This window comes from Ambystoma mexicanum, chromosome 1p (assembly GCF_040938575.1).
Source record: "Ambystoma mexicanum isolate Mex_15411 chromosome 1p, UKY_AmexF1_1, whole genome shotgun sequence".
Classification (NCBI taxonomy): Eukaryota; Metazoa; Chordata; class Amphibia; order Caudata; family Ambystomatidae; genus Ambystoma; species Ambystoma mexicanum.
In genome coordinates, this window is record NC_090921.1 from 204,253,998 (window position 1) to 204,278,135 (window position 24,138).

General features: G+C 46.7%; 3 non-coding genes across 3 annotated transcripts; 2 read left to right on the top strand and 1 right to left on the bottom strand.

Moving 5' to 3' along the window:
• The first annotated feature begins 1,797 nt into the window (after nucleotides 1-1,797).
• On the top strand, nucleotides 1,798-1,869 carry TRNAP-CGG (transfer RNA proline (anticodon CGG)). The gene has a single exon. It is a non-coding gene; the product is annotated as a tRNA-Pro (tRNA).
• An 8,221-nt stretch (nucleotides 1,870-10,090) lies between these two features.
• On the top strand, nucleotides 10,091-10,162 carry TRNAP-CGG (transfer RNA proline (anticodon CGG)). Its single transcript has one exon. It is a non-coding gene; the product is annotated as a tRNA-Pro (tRNA).
• Nucleotides 10,163-17,313: 7,151 nt separating this feature from the next.
• TRNAS-GCU (transfer RNA serine (anticodon GCU)) lies at nucleotides 17,314-17,395 on the bottom strand. Its single transcript has one exon. It is a non-coding gene; the product is annotated as a tRNA-Ser (tRNA).
• Nucleotides 17,396-24,138: the final 6,743 nt, after the last annotated feature.

Consider the following 24,138-nt stretch of genomic DNA (forward strand, 5'->3'; position numbering starts at 1 on the left):
AGTCTGATTAGAGTCCCCACCCCAAGACTGCTTTGTGGTGTTAAAACTGATTCTGACCTTCTGTGACAGTCTCCAAGGCCCCCTCCGTTAGGCTTCCTCACAATGGTCCTTATGGTATTCCAACGTGGCTGGGGCTAAGCACCCCAACTCCTCTATCCCACGCATTGGACGTTGCCCACAACACTCTAGATCCTCTTTTCGGGGGCATAAGAACACTCAATGCCTTTCGGTCTGCTGTGCACCCTTAGTCGATGTTGAGTGAATAGTTGTGGGTCCAAAACGACTTTGAGTGAGTCTTACTGGCGTGTGACATATAAATGTTCACCCTCCTCGGCACTTTAAGTACATTAGTACTCAGTTTGCATACTCTCTGTGGGCACTCAGCACATCTGCTCCGTGTTCTTTGTTTTCCAGCTTTCCTTGCCACGTCATTCGTTTCTCGAAGCTGGCTCTTCATGTGGGCTCTGGTGCGGCTTGCCCTTGAGATCAGGGCTCTGTTTTGATTCAAACGCGCTGCGTGGATTCCCCTTTCCTTTGTTATAGGCTAGGCGCCATTTTGTTGCACTCGCCCGCAACACCATCCAAACTTTTCTTCCGTGTTCTGGCCGGCATGCAAGTCTCATCTGGGTTTTCAGCACTATGTGCCCGGCATATTCATGCTGCTGTGACTTCCATTTTACTGTTCATATCTTGTTTATTATACCTGTTCAGCAGTCGGATCTTCATCGGATCAGCAGGAGCTCCGAGATACAGGTCTTTTACGTGGCCATGTAGCCACGCCCCCTTCCTTTAGCTTTTTATCTTTCCAAAGTGAGTCACTAAAATGAGTAGCATTGAACAGGGCAGTGCTATACAAATGCATGACCAGTAGCAGGTGCTATGTATGGAAACGTGAATGTATAGTTCCTGTTCTACATAAATCCTCTTGCTTCAAAATAGAGTGCATTGTGCCTTGTTTTTACAATTCATTTTGTGAGATTGGTCTGGTGAACGATCACGTGAGACTTGATGATTGTGTTGTGCTTCAGTGCTCGGATGAGAATGGCCTAGTGTTTCTAGCATTCACAAGGCAGTTTTGTGACACTGGCTCACTGTTTTTGTGGGTCATTATGTGAGTCAGACCTGGTGTTTCAGGGAGCAATTGTGAGATTGGTGGTGTCTTGGTGAAGCATTGCGTAATAATCTTAAGAATTGAGCCATTTTTAGTTTTGGCTGTTGAGTGCATTGAGGAACCACCTATTACCTGAATTGATTGCATTGAGTAAAGCTAGGTGAGCGATGTCAGCAGGGACACATGGCTTGTGGATGTTATTTATTTATTTATTTATTTAGGCGAATCATGGCTCTTTTAACCGGAGTCAGGAACAGATGTGCTTAGTAGATCAATGGCCTGTTTCATTTCACCGGGAAGAGGGGTGTGGCTAAACCTGTCACCTGGAAGAGGGGCGTGGCTAGACCTGTCACCGGAAGAGGGGTGGCCACGCCCCTTAGAGGCAATGATGTCACTTACCAGGTCATTGCAGGGTCATCACACCACTCACACTCATAGGAACTGATGCTACAGACCATGTCACTGTGGCAAAAGGCTGTGAATGACCCTTTCACTATAAGGCAGTGATGCCCTAAACCAAGTACTGTTACTTGAGGGAACTGTTACCACTAACCCCAGGAAAAAATACTTTTGCTTGACTGGCTCTAACACTTTAAGACTAAAACTGAAAAAACAGCAACCCAGTTGCATCAGGAGCTAGATATGGAGTGACAAGGACACCTGATGGCAAGTATTCATTGTGCACTGGCTCGTTGGTCTAGGGGTATGATTCTCGCTTCGGGTGCGAGAGGTCCCGGGTTCAAATCCCGGACGAGCCCTTTTATTAATTTTACAAAATGAATACTTATGTATTTCATGTTATTTGACCTCAACACTTTTGATCACATTAATGCCGCTGCATAGCGGAAATAAATCAAAGCTCCTTTATAGTTCTAAATAAAATAAATTACATTGTTGTGTGGTCTCGGACATAAGGTTCACGCCCACCTCAGGTTTACGGTCAGTCGACATGTTCTTAAAATGATATGTGTCTGATTTTGCGACTTCACGTAGCTATGTATGCCAATGAACAATGGGTACAAACTTCAGAAGACGTTTCCTGAAACCACGTTTGTAAGGTTTGCACAAAGCAAGCGACAGAAAATAAACTATCAGGTTAAACACAGCGCGCACTGAAGCGAGGAGGTTTCGCAGCGCTGGAATATTGGACACGGCGAAAAAACACCGTCTAAAGCGCTCCCAGTGACTCCTCCCAAAATGAAGCCTGTTTTTAAATAATGGTTTGGGTTAATATAGGGAGAGCAGCTCAATAGGCAAAGTCATTGAAAATACTGTATTTCTTGTAAATTAAAATGTCAAAATGTGTTATTTACTGCATTTGTTATGTAACTTGGTCTTATATAGGGAGCCGTCGGCCAATTACGGTTACTTCTTGGCGCTAGATTATGTAGAAGAGGGGCTGGGGGGCTTTAGTGGGGCAGGGGCTTTACTGGGGGGAAGAGGAGGCGCGAAGTACAAATCCTGCATGTCAGGCGCAGATCCTGAAGTACCCGTGGTGTGTGTGCCAGTGAGATTCTAGGTGAGTTGGGCATGTGTGGGTTGTGTTGCCGTATGGGCCCCCGGTGTGTTGCTCTCTTACATCCTGATTCATCCTAGGAGCCAGGGAATGCAAACCATAGAACTGATATTGTGGGGTGAGTCCAGGCAGGGCCGGCCTTAGGGCCCCCCCCAGGTGACCGTCTGGGGCGCCCTGCCATTTGCCCCCCGCCACGTCAGCACAGGGGAGTATTTCAAGTTCTCCCCCTAGCTGGCGTGATGGGAGAAGACATAGCAGGCACCAGGGGTGGACTGGCCCATAGGGAACTCTGGAGGTTTCCCGGTGGGCCTCTGCACCCTGGGCCTCTTTTCTGTGGTATTTTCAAATTTTCTCATAGGAAAAGCATTGGGCTTGCTGAAAAGGTGTCATACAGGGCCACTTTGAACTTTATTTCCAGGGCCTCTTTTGGTCCCCAGTAATTATTTCCAGGCCTCTTTTAGTTCCCAGTCCAGCCCTGGCAGGCACCCTATTCAAATTAAATGTGCTGCGCTCTCAGGAGCTGGGCGCAGTTTCATAACAATAGGGCGCTGATGCTTTCACATCAGCGCCTATTAAAAAATGTGTCCCAAACCCCCCCTCCCCATCCCACAGGACCAGGGGGGCAGAAAGGGCACATTTTGCTGCCCGGAGCTGCCACCATTAAGGCCAGCCCTGAGTCCAGGGCCAGCTGAAGATGTGTTGGGCTCCTGGGGGCTCATTTCAAAATGGTGTTGTTGGGGGGTGGGGGGCGGTGCATGCCTAAAGCTAGGAAAACAAGTCTGACATACCTGTGGGTTGCATAGACTATAATGGACAGATACAGGACTGGAGTCTGGAGGGTGAGTAGCTGCATATTATGACAGGACAGGGTTATTAGCCTCTGCCCCGAACAAAGAAAGGCAGCCAGCGAGGAGCTGAAACAAGAAATTCCTCTGAACAGCTCTCTTTGTCAGCAAGGTGCTAATGTAGTCAAAACCGGTATGAAAAGGCAGTGAGGTTATAAGAACATGGCTGGATAATATAAGTCCCATGGGCGCTGACAACCTGAGGGCACTGCAACGTCAGCCTGTGGTGTTTTGCTTTGTAATATGCATGACAACATTGGAGCAGCAGCTCAGGCCCCCTCAGGTTCGGGACCTATTTCAACTGAAAGAGTACAAAGGCTGTTGCACCGTCCTTTGGTATATCTGCTGTGGGAAAGTGCCCCCAAGTGTCCCTATTCCACGTAGGAGTGTAACAAAATGACATTTGCTCTGCAGGAGCATAAGGATGGGCAGTGGCTAATCCACCTGCTCAGCTTCCACACTTCTGCAAACGGAGAGTGAGCCCCATCATAAAGGTAACAGAGGAACAGCCAAGAGATGTACCTCCAACACCTTGCATGGTACGTGGGCCGAGGGAAGGCTATACTCTCAGGATGGGTATGAATGGGATCCAGTAAACAGCAGAGTATAACAGTCCAAAGGGAAGGAATGTAGAACCAAGGTTCTATATAAATACATAGGGCCTCATTACGACCCTGGCGCTAATGGGTTAAAGGCGCTGTAAAAGGCTGCGGCGCCGTTAACCCATTAGCGCCTAATTACAAGGTCCCTTTGCAGGACCCGACCTTAACGGCTAGACCAGCCGTTAAAGTAGGGACCCGCAATTTGCGGTACCGTACTTAGCGCCTTCGCCATTCCCATTATGCTCTATGGGGCAAAAATCGGAATGGGGAAGGGCCATGGGGAAATGGGGAAATACCGCCCCATCAACCCTGGAATGGGGCGGTATTCCCCATTTCACCATGGCGGACACGTTACGATACCGGCACCAACCATGGTGCTAATATCGCCATGGTTTAGCGCCGGTATCGTAATGAGGGCCATAAACTTAAATTAAACCCATCAATGAGCAAACAATTATTAAAATCATTATATAAACCCACCCCTGTAAGAGAGAACACAGAATATGCAAAGGCCGAAAGATGCAGCACACTGGGTGATAAATACAGCGGTGAAAAGACAAAAAGCAACCAGCAAAAGAGTCAAAAAGGATGTGTCTTTCATGTTCAAAAGTGACCTAACCAGTCTCTAGGACCCAAAGATGGACCACAGGGACAGTTAGAGGTCAATAGTAACATTCCATTGTTCTTAGGTGGCTCAACAGCATTGCTGTGGTTTTGGTCAAAGCAAGTTCAGGTGTGGCGGGTCGTGTTGTGTGAAGCGGCAAGCTGGTGTCTAGTCAGTTGTAACTGGGATTGCGATGTGTATCGAACATGGTGTTCTGGTTGTGCCGTTCGGATGGCTCACCAGTGTCGAATTGGGAGTTGAGGAGTTTCGAGATGTTGTTAATTGCTGGTTCAAGTCGGTGAGTGGTGCGATTGTCCGGCGGTTCAAGTCGATGTCTGTCAGTGCGATTCAGTAAACTTGGTGAGCAGATGAAGGGTTCGAAGAGACGATGGTTCGAGTTTGGTCCATAGGGGCAAGCTTGTTGCTCAAGCCAAACAAGTGACAGGCTCTGCTTGGCATGATGTTGCAGGAAGCCGGTTTGACAGGTGTTATGCAGCTATAGTTTGAATTTGATGGAGTGTCAAAAACAGCACATGCAGTCCCCACTGGTTGTAATACGGTGAGCATGGTTCCGTTTGACCGGTTCAATGCAGCAGAACAAGAAGCCTTGCCCGATTTGGTCGTTGAGATAAGGTGAGACCTACCAAAGGGGCACTAGGGCAGGATGAGTCAATTCAGGGTCTCCTTTCCCAGCTTTGGGAGGGTTGGTGCCAAGTGGCAGGTCTTGATGCTCAGCGAGAGTCACTCAGAATGTACCCTGGGAGTGACCAGGGAACAGAGCGTGCTTTAGCCTTGGACTGCATCTTCTTAACCCTAGTGATTGAGAGCTTTGGGAAGATCAACTCTCCCAAAACATGTCCAAATTAATTGTTCTGAAGGTGCTTTCCAAGAGTCAATCCAAAAAGGAATGGGAGGCCCATTTTTAAAGGAAAAATGCAACAGAAGTGTGAGGCATTCGACCACCTGCACAGTGGGTGTGCGCACTCCTGGGTTTTTTTGAAATTTTTAAATGAAATTGAAGGATGGTAGATCAACCTCTCGAAATTGTATGAGGCTAGTCTTCACACATTTTCCAATGCTCAACACATGACATACACATATCCCTGTGTACTCTGAGTAGACAGAGCCCATAAGCGCAGTCTGCCCTGTCATATATTTAGTTGGGATATGACAGGAGGAGTACACAATTCATCTCCAGAAGGGGGAGGACCACACCTTCCCTCTGCCATGGCCAGCCTCATTAACTAAGAAAGGCTAAATTGATCTGGCCTGTCCTTTTGTTGGTCCATACAGCTGGTGGCAGCTGGTGGCAGCTGGTGGCAGCAATTCACATACCTTTCAGAGGGTAATTCAAACAGCACCACATGGAACCTGGCTGCAGAGGCTAACATAGGAGACAGGAAACCCAACAATCTTTCATATGCAACTTTGTCAACATGAAGCCAATTCCCATCCTCAGTATCGATTGACACTGAACTGTCATGTTTGGGACTGCCTGTTTACAGTAGTCATCCTCACAGGGGACCCTATTTATAAGGTACAAGAATGTGGTTTGCAGGAGACAGAGTGTCTGGACTGGTCTTGCCACAGCTTCAAGGGAGACCTGCCACTTTAATCAGTAACCATAGAGAGCTCCATTATCCATAGAAACCCTTTGATCCACAACAGGCAGCAGGATGGGTGAGACTTAGTATTACATGTTTCCACCCCTTTACTTTTTCTGTTGCAAAACACTCTGGTTATGAGCTCACGCATACAGGGGATTGTTGGTGGGGACCCAGGATTGGTTTGTTAAGGTAGGCTTCACCGACACCAATCCCAGAGAACAAAGGGAGATACTGAATCCAGAGGAGCCTCCCTACAGCAGCTCCAGAACTGGTAGCCAGCCAGCACAGGGTGTGCCCTTCTAGGATCTACAGCAAGCCTTCTCGGTGGGAAGTGGCAGAGAGTTGTTGCACCCGAAACCATGTACAAGGCAGCTGCTTGCAACACGCTCCCAGCTTTGAGCGGCTTGCCTTAAAGGACGACACAAGCCCAGTGAAGAAGCTTAGAGTAGTGCATCGATGAGCACCTACCAACATTCACCTCAAAGGACTGTTTTGAGCCAGTCGAGTCAACTTAAGTGGCAATCGACTGCACCATGGACAGTTGTTACCCCGCAGTCGCTTAAAGACATCTGAGATGACTCGACCGTGCTTCAGAACTTTGACATATAAATGTTCACCCTCCTCGGCACTTTAAGTACATTAGTACTCAGTTTGCATACTCTCTGTGGGCACTCAGCACATCTGCTCCGTGTTCTTTGTTTTCCAGCTTTCCTTGCCACGTCATTCGTTTCTCGAAGCTGGGTCCTGTGTTGTGTCTCAGTGTTCTGTTTGTCTGTGCCTGCTGATCTGGCACTATTTCGATTCTCCTACCGTCTCAGGTACATATGCCTAAGCTCTGGGGTCCCGCTCTTCGCACAGACGCTTAGTAGACACCTGCGCCCTGCGTGTTCTCCACGACTGCACTCTGCCGCCTCAGCATGTGTTCCTTGACACAAAGTATCCATCGCTTCTCAGAGTTTCTGTCTGAGTCTGTCTAGCCATTTGCAGTTCGGCTCCTCCTGACACACTGTAGCTGCTGTTATCTTCTAACCTCTTCATGTGGGCTCTGGTGCGGCTTCCCCATGAGATCAGGGCTTTGTTTCGATTCAAACGCGCTGCGTGGATTCTCCTTTCCTTTGTTCTAGGCTAGGCGCCATTTTGTTGCACTCGCCCGCAACACCATCCAACCTTTTCTTCCGTGTTCTGGCCTGCATGCAAGTCTCATCTGGGTTTTCAGCACTAAGTTCCCGGCATATTCATGCTGCTGTGGCTTCCGTTTTACTGTTCATATCTTGTTTATTATACCTGTTCAGCATTCAGATCTTCATCGGATCAGCAGGAGCTCCGAGATACAGGCCTTTTACGTGGCCATGTAGCCACGCCCCCTTCCTTTAGCTTTTTATCTTTCCAAAGTGGGTCACTAAAATGAGTAGCATTGAACAGGGCAGTGCTATACAAATGCATGACCAGTAGCAGGTGCTATGTATGGAAAAGTGAATGTATTGTTCCTGTTCTACATAAATCCTCTTGCTTCAAAATAGAGTGCATTGTGCCTTGTTTTTACAATTCATTTCGTGAGATTGGTCCGGTGAACGATCACGTGAGACTTGCTGATTGTGTTGTGCTTCAGTGCTCGGATGAGAATGGCCTAGTGTTTCTAGCATTCACAAGGCAGTTCTGTGACACTGGCTCACTGTTTTTGTGGGTCATTATGTGAGTCAGACCTGGTGTTTCAGGGAGCAATTGTGAGATTGGTGGTGTCTTGGTGAAGCATTGCGTAATAATCTTAAGAATTGAGCCATTTTTAGTTTTGGCTGTTGGGTGCACTGAAGAACCACCTATTACCTGAGTTGATTGCATTGGAGTAAAGCTAGGTGAGCGATGTCAGCAGGGACACAGGGCTTGTGGATGTTATTTATTTGTTTACCTAACCAGCAACTGCCCATGGCTAGGCTAATCTCTATGCAGCCATTCGGGCCACTACCTGCCCTCTTCGCCCAATATACATCATCCTAGGATCTCTTTATCAAGCAGTAACAGCAAACGTGGTGATTTCAAAGTATTCTTAAGAGTTAATTTCTTAACTGTAGCTATAACTGTGCTGCTGGTGTAATAAGATTGTCTTAAACAAGTGTGCGTTCAGCCACTTTTTAAACCAGTATGTGTGTCCTTTCAATAAAGTCCTGTTAAAAATAAAAAAATAAAATGCTAAAACGAATGGCTTTGCCAATTCGTGTCATTTTTTGGATCGTGCACAGGGACCTCCTGTCACATGCGCCAGAACACTGCGGGCGTTGCCAGAGAAGCCGGCGGTTGTTGGCGTGTTGCTGTAGGGCTGCATTTTATTTCCACATGTGATCCGCTTTGTCACACTCAGGGATTCAGGGCGCGTGCCGGCACCAAGCGGGACCTCGCCGGCGATTCCGACGATGGTCGGGCATGACCCACCAGCAACGCACACCGACAGGTAATTACATAACCAGGAACTTCGGTGGAATTACATAACTGATCTTCCCACAAACCCTAAACAATATCAGCAGCTCCTTCCGCAATGCCCACGAATTTAAGAAATGTCTGAATGCATTTGTAGCGTGACTGATGTGTAGGGCCCTTATTTATCCTCGGGGATTCTGCTAATTGTAATTGTAACAGTAATGCTAATTGTAATTACTGGTCAGCAACACTTGTACTGAATCCGGCCAGGGCCAAACTCCGCCTTTCATCCTTACCAAACACTGTGGGTGAGAAGATGCCTGAGGCTTCGTAGTGCTGTGTAAAAGCAAATTAGTAGTATTATAAGCACTAAGAAATTACCATTAATGAAAATAAATTTCCCTTGAGTGGGATGGTAATTTTCGGAGAATTGAGGCAGCTTGAACTGGTATCAGTCGTTCCCTCTCCCTGAACACTGGTGTATGTTTTGGCATCACAGAATGATTAGCGTTCATCTGTCAGGGAAGGACAAAGAAAGATCCTTAACATTGTAGTAAATTAGCTATTTTTTTCTTTGGTAAACACCACCACCAATATTTAAAACGTGTGAAGGTAACGGACGACGAGGATGGGATTCGAACCCACCGTACAGAGCACAATGGATTAGCAGGCCATCGCCTTAACCACTCGGCCACCGGTTAAAAGCCGGAAGTTATGACTTTCTATTAGTGAAGTAGAGATGTTCTGTGTGACTGGACCTGAATTACTTTTACTGCACACCACAGCAAGCTCTGCGCTGTGGGACATAGTGCTGCATTGACGAGCAAAAGTATGATATTATATTCACTCATTAACTACTACCATTGCTGCATTCCCGTGTTATCATTTACACGATATCAAGGAAAGCCTCCGCTCCACGTCCCACGGGCGAATCATGGCTCTTTTAACCAGAGTCAGGAACAGATGTGCTTAGTAGATCAATGGCCTGTTTCATTTCACCGGGAAGAGGGGTGTGGCTAGACCTGTCACCTGGAAGAGGGGCGTGGCTAGACCTGTCACCGGAAGAGGGGTGGCCACGCCCCTTAGAGGCAATGATGTCACTTACCAGGTCATTGCAGGGTCATCACACCACTCACACTCATAGGAACTGATGCTACAGACCATGTCACTGTGGCAAAAGGCTGTGAATGACCCTTTCACTATAAGGCAGTGATGCCCTAAACCAAGTACTGTTACTTGAGGGAACTGTTACCACTAACCCCAGGAAAAAAATAATTTTGCTTGACTGGCTCTAAGACTTTAAGACTAAAACTGAAAAAATAGCAACCCAGTTTCATCAGGAGCTAGATATGGAGTGACAGGGACACCTGGTGGCAGGTGTTCATTGTGCACTGGCTCGTTGGTCTAGGGGTATGATTCTCGCTTCGGGTGCGAGAGGTCCCGGGTTCAAATCCCGGACGAGCCCTTTTATCAATTTTAGAAAATGAATACTTATGTATTTTATGTTATTTGACCTCAACACTTTTGATCACATTAATGCCGCTGCATAGCGGAAATAAAGCAAAGCTCCTTTATAGTTCTAAATAAAATAAATTGCATTGTTGTGAGGTCTCGGACATAAGGTTCACGCCCACCTCAGGTTTACGGTCAGTCGACATGTTCTTAAAATGATATGTGTCTGATTTTGCGACTTCACGTAGCTATGTATGCCAATGAACAATGGGTACAAACTTCAGAAGACGTTTCCTGAAACCACGGTTGTAAGGTTTGCACAAAGCAAGCGACAGAAAATAAACTATCAGGTTAAACACAGCGCGCACTGAAGCGAGGAGGTTTCGCAGCGCTGGAATATTGGACACGGCGAAAAAACACCGTCTAAAGCGCTCCCAGTGACTCCTCCCAAAATGAAGCCTGTTTTTAAATAATGGTTTGGGTTAATATAGGGAGAGCAGCTCAATAGGCAAAGTCATTGAAAATACTGTATTTCTTGTAAATTAAAATGTCAAAATGTGTTATTTACTGCATTTGTTATGTAACTTGGTCTTATATAGGGAGCCGTCGGCCAATTAGGTTACTTCTTGGCGCTAGATTATGTAGAAGAGGGGCTGGGGGGCTTTAGTGGGGCAGGGGCTTTACTGGGGGGAAGAGGAGGCGCGAAGTGCAAATCCTGCATGTCAGGCGCAGATCCTGAAGTACCCGTGGTGTGTGTGCCAGTGAGATTCTAGGTGAGTTGGGCATGTGTGGGTTGTGTTGCCGTATGGGCCCCCGGTGTGTTGCTCTCTTACATCCTGATTCATCCTAGGAGCCAGGGAATGCAAACCATAGAACTGATATTGTGGGGTGAGTCCAGGCAGGGCCGGCCTTAGGGCCCCCCCCAGGTGACCGTCTGGGGCGCCCTGCCATTTGCCCCCCGCCACGTCAGCACAGGGGAGTATTTCAAGTTCTCCCCCAGCTGGCGTGATGGGAGAAAGCATAGCAGGCACCAGGGGTGGACTGACCCATAGGGAACTCTGGAGATTTCCCGGTGGGCCTCTGCACCCTGGGCCTCTTTTCTGTGGTATTTTCAAATTTTCTCATAGGAAAAGCATTGGGCTTGCTGAAAAGGTGTCATACAGGGCCACTTTGAACTTTATTTCCAGGGCCTCTTTTGGTCCCCAGTAATTATTTCCAGGCCTCTTTTAGTTCCCAGTCCAGCCCTGGCAGGCACCCTATTCAAATTAAATGTGCTGCGCTCTCGGGAGCTGGGCGCAGTTTCATAACAATAGGGCGCTGATGCTTTCACATCAGCGCCTATTAAAAAATGTGTCCCAAACCCCCCCTCCCCGTCCCACAGGACCAGGGGGGCAGAAAGGGCACATTTTGCTGCCCGGAGCTGCCACCATTAAGGCCAGCCCTGAGTCCAGGGCCAGCTGAAGATGTGTTGGGCTCCTGGGGGATCATTTCAAAATGGTGTTGTTGGGGGGTGGGGGGCGGTGCATGCCTAAAGCTAGGAAAACAAGTCTGACGTACCTGTGGGGTGCATAGACTATAATGGAGAGATACAGGACTGGAGTGTGGAGGGTGAGTAGCTGCATATTATGACAGGACAGGGTTATTAGCCTCTGCCCCGAACAAAGAAAGTTAGCCAGCGAGGAGCTGAAACAAGAAATTCCTCTGAACAGCTCTCTTTGTCAGCAAGGTGCTAATGTAGTCAAAACCGGTATGAAAAGACAGTGAGGTTATAAGAACATGGCTGGATAATATAAGTCCCATGGGCGCTGACAACCTGAGGGCACTGCAACGTCAGCCTGTGGTGTTTTGCTTTGTGATATGCATGACAACATTGGAGCAGCAGCTCAGGCCCCCTCAGGTTCGCGACCTATTTCAACTTAAAGAGTACAAAGGCTGTTGCACCGTCCTTTGGTATATCTGCTGTGGGAAAGTGCCCCCAAGTGTCCCTATTCCACGTAGGAGTGTAACAAAATGACATTTGCTCTGCAGGAGCATAAGGATGGGCAGTGGCTAATCCACCTGCTCAGCTTCCACACTTCTGCAAACGGAGAGTGAGCCCCATCATAAAGGTAACAGAGGAACAGCCAAGAGATGTACCTCCAACACCTTGCATGGTATGTGGGACGAGGGAAGGCTATACTCTCAGGATGGGTATGAATGAGATCCAGGAAACAGCAGAGTATAACAGTCCAAAAGGAAGGAATGTAGAATCAAGGTTCTATAAAAATACATAGGGCCTCATTACGACCCTGGCGCTAATGGGTTAACGGCGCTGTAAAAGGCTGCGGCACCGTTAACCCGTTAGCGCCTAATTACGAGGTCCCTTTGCAGGACCCGACCTTAACGGCTAGACCAGCCGTTAAAGTAGGGACCCGCAATTTGCGGTACCATACTTAGCGCCTTCGCCATTCCCATTATGCCCTATGGGGCAAAAATCGGAATGGGGAAGGGCCATGGTGAAATGGGGAAATACCGCACCGCCAACCCTGGAATGGGGCGGTATTTCCCATTTCACCATGGCGGACACGTTACGATACCGGCACCAACCATGGTGCTAATAGCGCCATGGTTTAGCGCCGGTATCGTAAAGAGGGCCATAAACTTAAATTAAACCCATCAAAGAGCAAACAATTATTAAAATCATTATGTAAACCCACCCCTGTAAGAGAGAACACAGAATATGCAAAGGCAGAAAGATGCAGCACACTGGGTGATAAATACAGCGGTGAAAAGACAAAAAGCAACCAGCAAAAGAGTCAAAAAGGATATGTCTTTCATGTTCAAAAGTGACCTAACCAGTCTCTAGGACCCAAAGATGGACCACAGGGACAGTTAGAGGTCAATAGTAACATTCCATTGTTCTTAGGTGGCTCAACAGCATTGCTGTGGTTTTGGTCAAAGCAAGTTCAGGTTTGGCGGGTCGTGTTGTGTGAAGCGGCAAGCTGGTGTCTAGTCAGTTGTAACTGGGATTGCGATGTGTGTCGAACATGGTGTTCTGGTTGTGCCGTTCGGACGGCTCACCAGTGTCGAATTGGGAGTTGAGGGGTTTCGAGATGTTGTTAATTGCTGGTTCAAGTCGGTGAGTGGTGCGATTGTCCGGCGGTTCAAGTCGATGTCTGTCAGTGCGATTCAGTAAACTTGGTGAGCAGATGCAGGGTTCGAAGAGACGATGGTTCGAGTTTGGTCCACAGCGGCAAGCTTGTTGCTCAAGCCAAACAAGTGACAGGCTCTGCTTGGCATGATGTTGCAGGAAGCCGGTGTGACAGGTGTTATGCAGCTATAGTTTGAGTTTGATGGAGTGTCGAAAACAGCACATGCAGTCCCCGCTGGTTGTAATACGGTGAGCATGGGTCAGTTTGACCGGTTCAATGCAGCAGAACAAGAAGCCTTGCCCGATTTGGTCATTGAGATAAGGTGAGACCCACCAAAGGGGCACTAGGGCATGATGAGTCAATTCAGGGTCTCCTTTCCCAACTTTGGGAGGGTTGGTGCCAAGTGGCAGGTCTTGATGCTCAGCGAGAGTCACTCAGAATGTACCCTGGGAGTGACCAGGGAACAGAGCTTGCTTTAGCCTTTGACTTCATCTTCTTAACCCTAGTGATTGAGAGCTTTGGGAAGATCAACTCTCCCAAAACATGTCCAAATTAATTGTTCTGAAGGTGCTTTCCAAGAGTGAATCCAAAAAGGAATGGGAGGCCCATTTTTAAAGGAAAAATGCAACAGAAGTGTGAGGCATTCGACCACCTGCACAGTGGGTGTGTGCACTCCTGGGTTTTTTTGAAATTTTTAAATGAATTGAAGGATGGTAGATCAACCTCTCGAAATTGTATGAGGCTAGTCTTCACACATTTTCCAATGCTCAGCACATGACATACATATAGCCCTGTGTACTCTGAGTAGACAGAGCCCATAAGCGCAGTCTGCCCTGTCATATATTTAGTTGGGATATGACAGGATGAGTACACAATTCATCTCCAGAAGGGGGAGGACCACACCTTCCCTCTGCCATGGCCAGCCTCATTAACTAAGAAAGGCTAAATTGATCTGGCCTGTACTTTTGTTGGTCCATGCAGCTGGTGGCAGCCAGCTGGTGGCAGCAATTCACATACCTTTCAGAGGGTAATTCAAACAGCACCACATGGAACCTGGCTGCAGAGGCTAACATAGGAGACAGGAAACCCAACAATCTTTCATATGCAACTTTGTCAACCTGAAGCCAATTCCCATCCTCAGTATCGATTGACACTGAACTGTCATGTTTGGGACTGCCTGTTTACAGTAGTCATCCTCACAGGGAGGCCCTATTCATAAGGTACAAGAATGTTGTTTGCAGGAGACAGAGTGTCTGGACTGGTCTTGCCACAGCTTCAAGGGAGACCTTTAATCAGTAACCATAGAGAGCTCCATTATCCATAGAAACCCTTTGATCCACAACAGGCAGCAGGATGGGTGAGACTTAGTATTACATGTTTCCACCCCTTTACTTTTTCTGTTGCAAAACACTCTGGTTATGAGCTCACGCATACAGGGGATTGTTGGTGGGGACCCAGGATTGGTTTGTTAAGGTAGGCTTCACCGACACCAATCCCAGAGAACAAAGGGAGATACTGAATCTAGAGGAGCCTCCCTCCAGCAGCTCCAGAACTGGTAGCCAGCCAGCACAGGGTGTGCCCTTCTAGGATCTACAGCAAGCCTTCTCGGTGGGAAGTGGCAGAGAGTTGTTGCACCCGAAACCATGTACAAGGCAGCTGCTTGCAACACGCTCCCAGCTTTGAGCGGCTTGCCTTAAAGGACGACACAAGCCCAGTGAAGAAGCTTAGAGTAGTGCATCGATGAGCACCTACCAACATTCACCTCAAAGGACTGTTTTGAGCCAGTCGAGTCAACTTAAGTGGCAATCGACTGCACCATGGACAGTTGTTACCCCGCAGTCGCTTAAAGACATCTGAGATGACTCGACCAGTGCTTCAGAACTTTGACATATAAATGTTCACCCTCCTCGGCACTTTAAGTACATTAGTACTCAGTTTGCATACTCTCTGTGGGCACTCAGCACACCTGCTCCGTGTTCTTTGTTTTCCAGCTTTCCTTGCCACGTCATTCGTTTCTCGAAGCTGGCTCTTCATGTGGGCTCTGGTGCGGCTTCCCCTTGAGATCAGGGCTCTGTTTTGATTCAAACGCGCTGTGTGGATTCTCCTTTCCTTTGTTCTAGGCTAGGCGCCATTTTGTTGCACTCGCCCGCAACACCATCCAAACTTTTCTTCTGTGTTCTGGCCTGCATGCAAGTCTCATCTGGGTTTTCAGCACTATGTGCCCGGCATATTCATGCTGCTGTGGCTTCCGTTTTACTGTTCATATCTTGTTTATTATACCTGTTCAGCATTCGGATCTTCATCGGATCAGCAGGAGCTCCGAGATACAGGTCTTTTACGTGGCCATGTAGCCACGCCCCCTTCCTTTAGCTTTTTATCTTTCCAAAGTGGGTCACTAAAATGAGTAGCATTGAACAGGGCAGTGCTATACAAATGCATGACTGCTCTGTATGTAGGTGCTATGTATGGAAAAGTGAATGTGTTGTTCCTGTTCTACGTACATCCTCTTGCTTCAAAATAGAGTGCATTGTGCCTTGTTTTTACAATTCATTTTGTGAGATTGGTCCGGTGAACGATCACGTGAGACTTGCTGATTGTGTTGTGCTTCAGTGCTCGGATGAGAATGGCCTAGTGTTTCTAGCATTCACAAGGCAGTTCTGTGACACTGGCTCACTGTTTTTGTGGGTCATTATGTGAGTCAGACCAGGTGTTTCAGGGAGCAATTGTGAGATTGGTTGTGTCTTGGTGAAGCATTGCGTAATAATCTTAAGAATTGAGCCATTTTTAGTTTTGGCTGTTGGGTGCACTGAAGAACCACCTATTACCTGAATTGATTGCATTGCAGTAAAGCGAGGTGAGCGATGTCAGCAGGGATACAGGGCTTGTGGATGTTATTTATTTATTTACCTACCCAGTGACTGCCCATGGCCAGCCTAATCTCTATGCAGCCATTCGGGTCACTACCTGCCCTCATCGCCCAATATACATCATCCAAGCAGTAACAGCAAACGTGGTGATGCGAGTGACTGCCATTATTTCAAAGTATTCTTAAGAGTTAATTGCTTAACTGTAGCTATAACAGTGCTGCTGGTGTAATAAGATTGTCTTAAACAAGTGTGCGTTCAGCCACTTTTTAAACCAGTACGTGTGTCCTTTCAATAAAGTCCTGTTAAAAATAATAAATAAAATGCTAAAACGAATGGCTTTGCCAATGCGTTTTTTTTTTGGATCGTGCACAGGGACCTCCTGTCACATGCGCCCGAAAACTGCGGGCGTTGCCAGAGGAGCGGGCGGTTGTTGGCGTGTTGCTGTTGGGCTGCATTTTATTTCCACATGTGATCCGCTTTGGCACACTCAGGGATTCAGGGCGCGTGCCGGCACCAAGCTGGACCTCGCCGGCGATTCCGACGATGGTCGGGCATGACCCACCAGCAACGCACACCGACAGGTAATTACATAACCAGGAACTTCGGTGGAATTACATAACTGATCTTCCCACAAACCCTAAACAATATTAGCAGCTCCTTCCGCAATGCCCACGAATTCAAGAAATGTCTGAATGCATTTGTAGCGTGACTGATGTGTAGGGCCCTATTTATCCTCGGGGATTCTGCTAATTGTAATTGTAACAGTAATGCTAATTGTAATTACTGGTTAGCAACACGTGTACTGAATCCGGCCAGGGCCAAACTCCGCCTTTCATCCTTACCAAACACTGTGGGTGAGAAGATGCCTGAGGCTTCGTAGTGCTGTGTAAAAGCAAATTAGTAGTATTATAAGCACTAAGAAATTACCATTAATGAAAATAAATTTCCCTTGAGTAGGATGGTAATTTTCGGAGAATTGAGGCAGCTTGTACTGGTATCAGTCGTTCCCTCTCCCTGAACACTGGTGTATGTTTTGGCATCACAGAATGATTAGCGTTCATCTGTCAGGGAAGGACAAAGAAAGATCCGTAGCATTGTAGTAAATTAGATATTTTTTTTTTTGGTAAACACCACCACCAATATTTAAAACGTATGAAGAAAACGGACGACGAGGATGGGATTCGAACCCACGCGTGCAGAGCACAATGGATTAGCAGTCCATCGCCTTAACCACTCGGCCACCTCGTCTGCACAAGACACACCAGAAGCTTTAACATTTTATTAGTGAAGTAGAGCTGTCCTGTGTGACTGAACCTGAATTACTTTTACTGCACACCACAGCAAGCTCTGCGCTGTGGGACATAGTGCTGCATTCTGGCCGGGCAAACTTGACGAGCAAAAGTATGATATTATATTCACTCATTAACTAGTACCATTCCTGCATTCCCGTGTTATCATTTACACGAAATCAAGGAAAGCCTCAGCTCCACGTCCCACGGGCGAATCATGGCTCTTTTAACCGGAGTCAGGAACAGATGTGCTTAGTAGATCAATGGCCTGTTTCATTTCACCGGGAAGAGGGGTGTGGCTAGACCTGTCACCTGGAAGAGGGGCGTGGCTAGACCTGTCACCGGAAGAGGGGTGGCCACGCCCCTTAGAGGCAATGATGCCACTTACCAGGTCATTGCAGGGTCATCATACCACTCACACTCAGAGGAACTGATGCTACAGACCATGTCACTGTGGCAAAAGGCTGTGAATGACCCTTTCACTATAAGGCAGTGATGCCCTAAACCTAGTACTGTTACTGGAGGGAACTGTTACCACTAACCCCATGGAAAAAAATACTTTTGCTTGACTGGCTCCAAGACTTTAAGACTAAAACTTAAACAACAGCAACCCAGTTGCATCAAGAGCTAGATATTGAGTGACAAGGACACATGATGGCAAGTGGTCGTTGTGCAGTGGCTCGTTGGTCTAGGGGTATGATTCTCGCTTCTGGTGCGAGAGATCCCGGACGAGCCCTTTTATTAATTTCACAAAATGAATACTTATGTATTTTATGTTATTTGACCTCAACACTTTTGATCACATAAATGCCGCTGCATAGCGGAAATAAAGCAAAGCTCCTTAATAGTTCCAAATAAAATAAATTACATTGTTGTGAGGTCTCGGACATAAGGTTTACGCCCACCTCAGGTTTACGGTCAGTCGACATGTTCTTAAAATGATATGTTTCTGATTTTGCGACTTCACGTAGCTATGTATGCCAATGAACAATGGGTACAAACTTCAGAAGACGTTTCCTGAAACCACGTTTGTAAGGTTTGCACAAAGCAAGCGACAGAAAATAAACTATCAGGTTAAACACAGCGCGCACTGAAGCGAGGAGGTTTTGCAGCGCTGGAATATTGGACACGGGAAAAAAACACCGTTTAAAGCGCTCCCAGTGACTCCTCCCAAAATGAAGCCTGTTTTTAAATAATGGTTTGGGTTAATATAGGGAGAGCAGCTCAATAGGCAAAGTCATTGAAAATACTGTATTTCTTGTAAATTAAAATATCAAAATGTGTTATTTACTGCATTTGTTATGTAACTTGGTCTTATATAGGGAGCCGTCGGCCAATTACGGTTACTTCTTGGCGCTAGATTATGTAGAAGAGGGGCTGGGGGGCTTTAGTGGGGCAGGGGATTTACTGGGGGGAAGAGGGGGGCGGAGGTGCAAATCCTACATGTCAGGTGCAGAACCGAAGTACCCGTGGTGTGTGTGTCAGTGAGATTCTAGGTGAGTTGGGCATGTGTGTTTTGTGTTGCCGTATGAGCCCCCAGTGTGTTGCTCTCATACGTACTGATTCATCCTAGGAGCCAGGGTAGATATGGGAATGCATCCTATAGAACTGATATTGTGTGGTGAGTCCAGGCAGGGCCGGCCTTAGGGCAGGGCCCCCCAGGTGACCGTCCGAACTCCCTGCCATTTGCCCCCTGCCACACCAGCACAGGGGAGTATTTCAAGGTCTCCCCTGAGCTGTCGTGATGGGAGAAGACATGGCAGGCACCCTATGTGAAAACAAGGAAATAATATGAGGCAGGGTAACCAAAAAGGAAACACACCAAACACAGGTTACAAAGGAACATACAAAGTACTTTATTTTATACTGAATCCAGTTACAAAAGAACAGAACAAAATTCAGATAGCTATCGACCCTCAGTACAACACAGCGAACTCCGGCGTGGTTCGGTGTGCTCAGTGAGTGCAAATATTCATTGAAACAGTTAGGCTTTTATACATTTCTCCAGCCTTTCTGCAGGTTAACCATTCCATAAATAAGCTACTGCTCTAGGGTCCCTTGCCAGGTCAAATCTAGTTCATCTTAGGTTTATACATTAACAAGAAGAAATGGTAATAATGTATGCTCTAGGCCTAACATTACAATGCGGGACTTAGTTTGTACAATGTAGTTAAGCAGGTTTTCTCATTCAATTATAGATCAGTTTCGGTGATACAGGTAATCCATTGCACACAGGTCAGCAGAAGGACAAGGTCTCAGCTCATGACCCTAACAAGTGGCCTGCAGGCAAGTTATACATTAGCTGTACAGAGGTCATGACAATCGAGTTCTGTTCTGAATAACATAGGCTACCATTTTAGCTCACATGGTGACTTTATAGAGCAAGAAAACCTAAAATGGCGGCTTGACCCAAAATGACAGTTTACATGGTTTCTAAGGTCAGGACCTTGCAATGCGAGTTTATTCACATGTAGTTTATAAGCAGCTTGTTAGCAGCTTGGCGTAGGCCAATATACATATATTCATAGCAATAGGAGGCACAATATAATTTCTAGTTTGACAAACCCTCCTTTTGGCCTATGCCAAGTGCTAAACTACTTCTGATCTCCCTGCAAATAATTCCATGTGTCATCGTCCATACACCCTGAATAGCTGCCAGAAATATCTATCGCCATTAGATCTTTTACTAAGATCTCTTTCAGTACATACTCCTTAGAGGTTTTATCCGGGGCATACACTTTATGTCCTATTGTACCTATCGCCTGAGAGCAACATCCCCCTAGCATTGAACATATACTTGGTAGACATTGGATACAACAACATAGAAATAGCAGAAGAGACAGTTTATCAGACGGCCTAATAGAAGCGACATTAGGTTTACTTCTATTTGCGCAAAGCGAGCATCCCAGGGGAGTTAATTCACGTTTCTCGAAATCATTCAAATTAGTTCCATCAAAGTTCCCTGAGATGCTATCATTCCAACGGCCAAAGAATAGTGCTCTAAGAGATGCATAGCAAGCAGTCGTTAAAGGTAAAGGGTGAATATACCATCCCAGTCCCTTGTCCCCATGTTGCGGTAAATTAGTGCAAATCCAACAATTATTCTTATTAAAAATGGCATGCGTTGCATTCATTACTATCATTAGAGTGTTATTATGATACTTTTATCTATGTTGGGAGTCTCTAGGGGACAGAGTGTGAAGGTGTACAGAGGGAGTCAAAGCAGTTGGTACAATCTCGGTCGGTAGTAAAGGTTTTAGAGGATAGATTTCTTCAAAGTACCAAAGTCCTACAGCAGTAATTGCAAAAATAACAATTATCGTTATCAAAACACAGCAGTACGTTTTCGGGGCCCAGGCACATTGTTCATTGTCCAAGTTGGTCACCCCCTTATTCACAAGTCCAGTGCGGGGAGCAGCAGTGGAGGTGGCAGGCATTGTAGTTCCTCAATCGACGACCCCAATGTTCGTTGCTGGCGACACTACGGTCGCGCGATTTCTTAGTCCTTCTCAACCCTAGCCAGCAGAATCCCTTTTTTTCCTTTTTGTTCAACAGAAACTTTCTTATACAAAGGAAAACTTTCGATCACTTCTCTTTCTCAAATGCACGGAAAAACCCGTGCCGTAGTTCTATTTTCTTCGTCGAAGGTTGTACCTGGTGGTACCCAAGATTGTTTGGTCCGAAAATAAGGTGTCGTCACTTCCTGAGGGAAGCGACGTATCGGAGGCGACGGAAGTCGCAGAGATTGAAACAGTATTTTCCGGAAGTGATTTTTCAAAAGAGTGCGGAGACGAAATGGACTGTTCCCCAAGCTCCACAGGCTCAGAGAAATTCTCCGATGCACTCACAGCGCTGTTTGCTACTCCAAGATCAGGGACTGTAGCATCAGCGAGGGGTTCTGCTTCTTCTGTAACGTGTGGCGTCGGGTGAGGAAGTTTCTTGACATGCGTCGCGTGGATCCAGTGTTTCTTTCCAGCCACCCGCACTGCTGTCCGAGTGACCAACAGCACCTGGTAGGGTCCCTTCCAATGAGGAGCGAGACAGGAAGACCTTTCGTAGGCCTTCACTAGGACCCAACTTCCAGGCTGTATATCGTGTCCTGGGCCCGTGAACCGTACAGGTAAAGCTGAAAACACCTGGTGATAAATGAAATACAGGTTTTTAGTTAACTGGTTACAGTAGTCAGAGAGAAGTACATTTTCTACATCGCGCAATGCGCAGCTTTTAGGCAAACCCCAAATATTAGCAGGTCTCCCCATTACCACCTCAAAGGGAGAGAGCCCAGTCTTAGTTTGAGGGGTTGTCCGCATTGAAAGTAACACGATTGGTAAGACGTCCGGCCATTTTAGTTTGGTGCTGGCACACGTCTTAGCGAGCTTGTTTTTTATGATACCATTGTGTCTTTCCACTAATCCGGCGCTCTGAGCATGTCTGGCCGAATGTAATCGTTTGTCAATTTGCAATGCCGTACATATCTGTAGAATTACAGCAGCGATAAAATGCAGACCATTATCCGACCAGATAACTCTCGGCAAACCGAACCGTGGGAAGAATTCCTTTAACATGGTCTTTGCAGTGGTCATGGCTGTAGCGTCTTTAACAGGGAAAGCCTCGACCCACTTACTAAAGGCGCAAATGACCGCAAGGACATATTTTAGATTGTTACATCGCTCCATTTCAATAAAGTCAAGTGGATCACTTCAAACGGGACAGAAGGAGGCCCAAAGCTACCTCTTGGAGTTGCTGTCCCCTTTCCCACATTGTGTTGTAGGCAAATCATGCAATTTTGGACATAATGCTGGGCAATTTTTGAAATCTTATCATTTACCCAGACTTTCTCTAACATTCTCGTGATCTGTTGAGCGCACACATGTGTGGGACTGTGTGCCATGGTAACCATTGTTACTATATAGGCATTAGGAAGCAACCATTTCCCTTCAACCATGTCCACCCAACACCCATCATCATCGAGTTTCCCCAAGCCCTCAGCCCACCTCTTGGATTCTTCTAATCTGGCATCGGCTTGTATATCCCGTACAGACCCAACACCCTCATCCATTGCATAGGCATCTACAGTCTCCCTTGAAACATACATCTCTGTGAAGAGATCAGAGGCAGTTTGTCTAGCTATTTGATCAGCGAAAGCATTCCCTTTCCCTACATCATCTATAATCTTGCGATGTGCTGCGCACTTAATGATTGCTAACTGACTAGGGAGCGCAAGCGCTGAAAGCAATTGTACTATCAGGGAGCCATGTTGGATCTTGGTGCCATGCGAAGTTAAAAACCCTGTCTCTGACCAAAGTCTCCCAAAGTTGTGAGCCACCCCAAAGGCATACTGGCTATCACTATATATGTTTACTGTTAGCCCTTCGGAAAGCTCACAAGCTCGAGTCAATGCTATAATCTCTGCCACCTGCGCAGAGTTATGCGTAATTCTCTTGGTCTCCACAACCGTACTCAATGTAGTGACTGCATAAGCAGCTGTGGATGTACCATCCAGTAGTTTGAAGCAGGAGCCATCACAAAACAGCTCCCCTTGTGGGTTATCCAAAGGAGTGTCCCTCAAATCAACTCTGCCTTTTGTATCTTGTTCAGTAGTATACAGGCAGTCATGTGACTCTTCGTCACCGCAAACAGTATTTTGCGGGAAAGGTAGGAGTTCAGCCGGATTAAGAACGCAGCACCTCCTAATTTGAATGTGGGGAGCAAACAAGATGAATTCATATCTTGTCAGTCGTGCGGAAGTGAGGTGTTGCGTTTGGGTTTTGTTCAATAGAATATCTACAGAGTGAGGCACCATCAGGGTTAAATCATGGCCTAGGATCATTCCCTCACTCTGTTTTACAGACGCAGCAGCAGCAGCGACAGCGCGCAAACATCTTGGCAAAGCGCATGCAACAGGATCAAGGGCGGAAGAGTAGTAACCGCATGGCCTATTCTTCCCTCCATGTTCCTGCATTAATGCAGCCAAATAACATCCATCACATTCATGCACAAACAACACAAAGGCCTTCTCATAGTTCGGTGTGCCCAAAACTGGCGCCGAACATAATGCAGTCTTGAGCAACTCGAATGAATGTTGGTGCTCCGTATTCCATGGCAATGGCGAAGAAATACCCTTCTTCGTCAAGGCCAACATCGGTTTTATCACTAGTGAGAAGTTTGGGATCCATAACCTACAGTAAGAAGCCATGCCTATTAAGGCTCTAACTTCCTTTTGTGTATTTGGGACAGACGTGCCAGAAATGTGTTTTATTCTTTCAGGTGTCAATCTTCTTCCCTCCTTTGACAGGAGATAGCCTAAATAGGCGACCTCCTGGCAACAATATTGAAACTTTTTTGAGCGAAGCTTTGTGATCATGCTTAGCTAGATGGATGAGCAACAACACAGTGCCCGCTTTACAAGAGCTCTCAGAGTCAGCGGCTAAAAGCAAATCATCAACATATTGAAGCAACGTACAAGTAGGGGGCAATCCAAGGGTATCAAGCTGCTCTTTCAAAGCCCTACTATAAATACTAGGACTCTCAGTATAACCTTGAGGTGCACGAGTAAATGTGAATGAGCGTCCCCCTAAGGTGAACGCGAACAAGTATCTACTATCCTCATGTATAGGAATACTGAAGAAAGCATTCTTTAGGTTCACAACACTTAAGTGAGTAGCCGTAGCTGAAATCATGGTTAATATTGTCGTCACATCG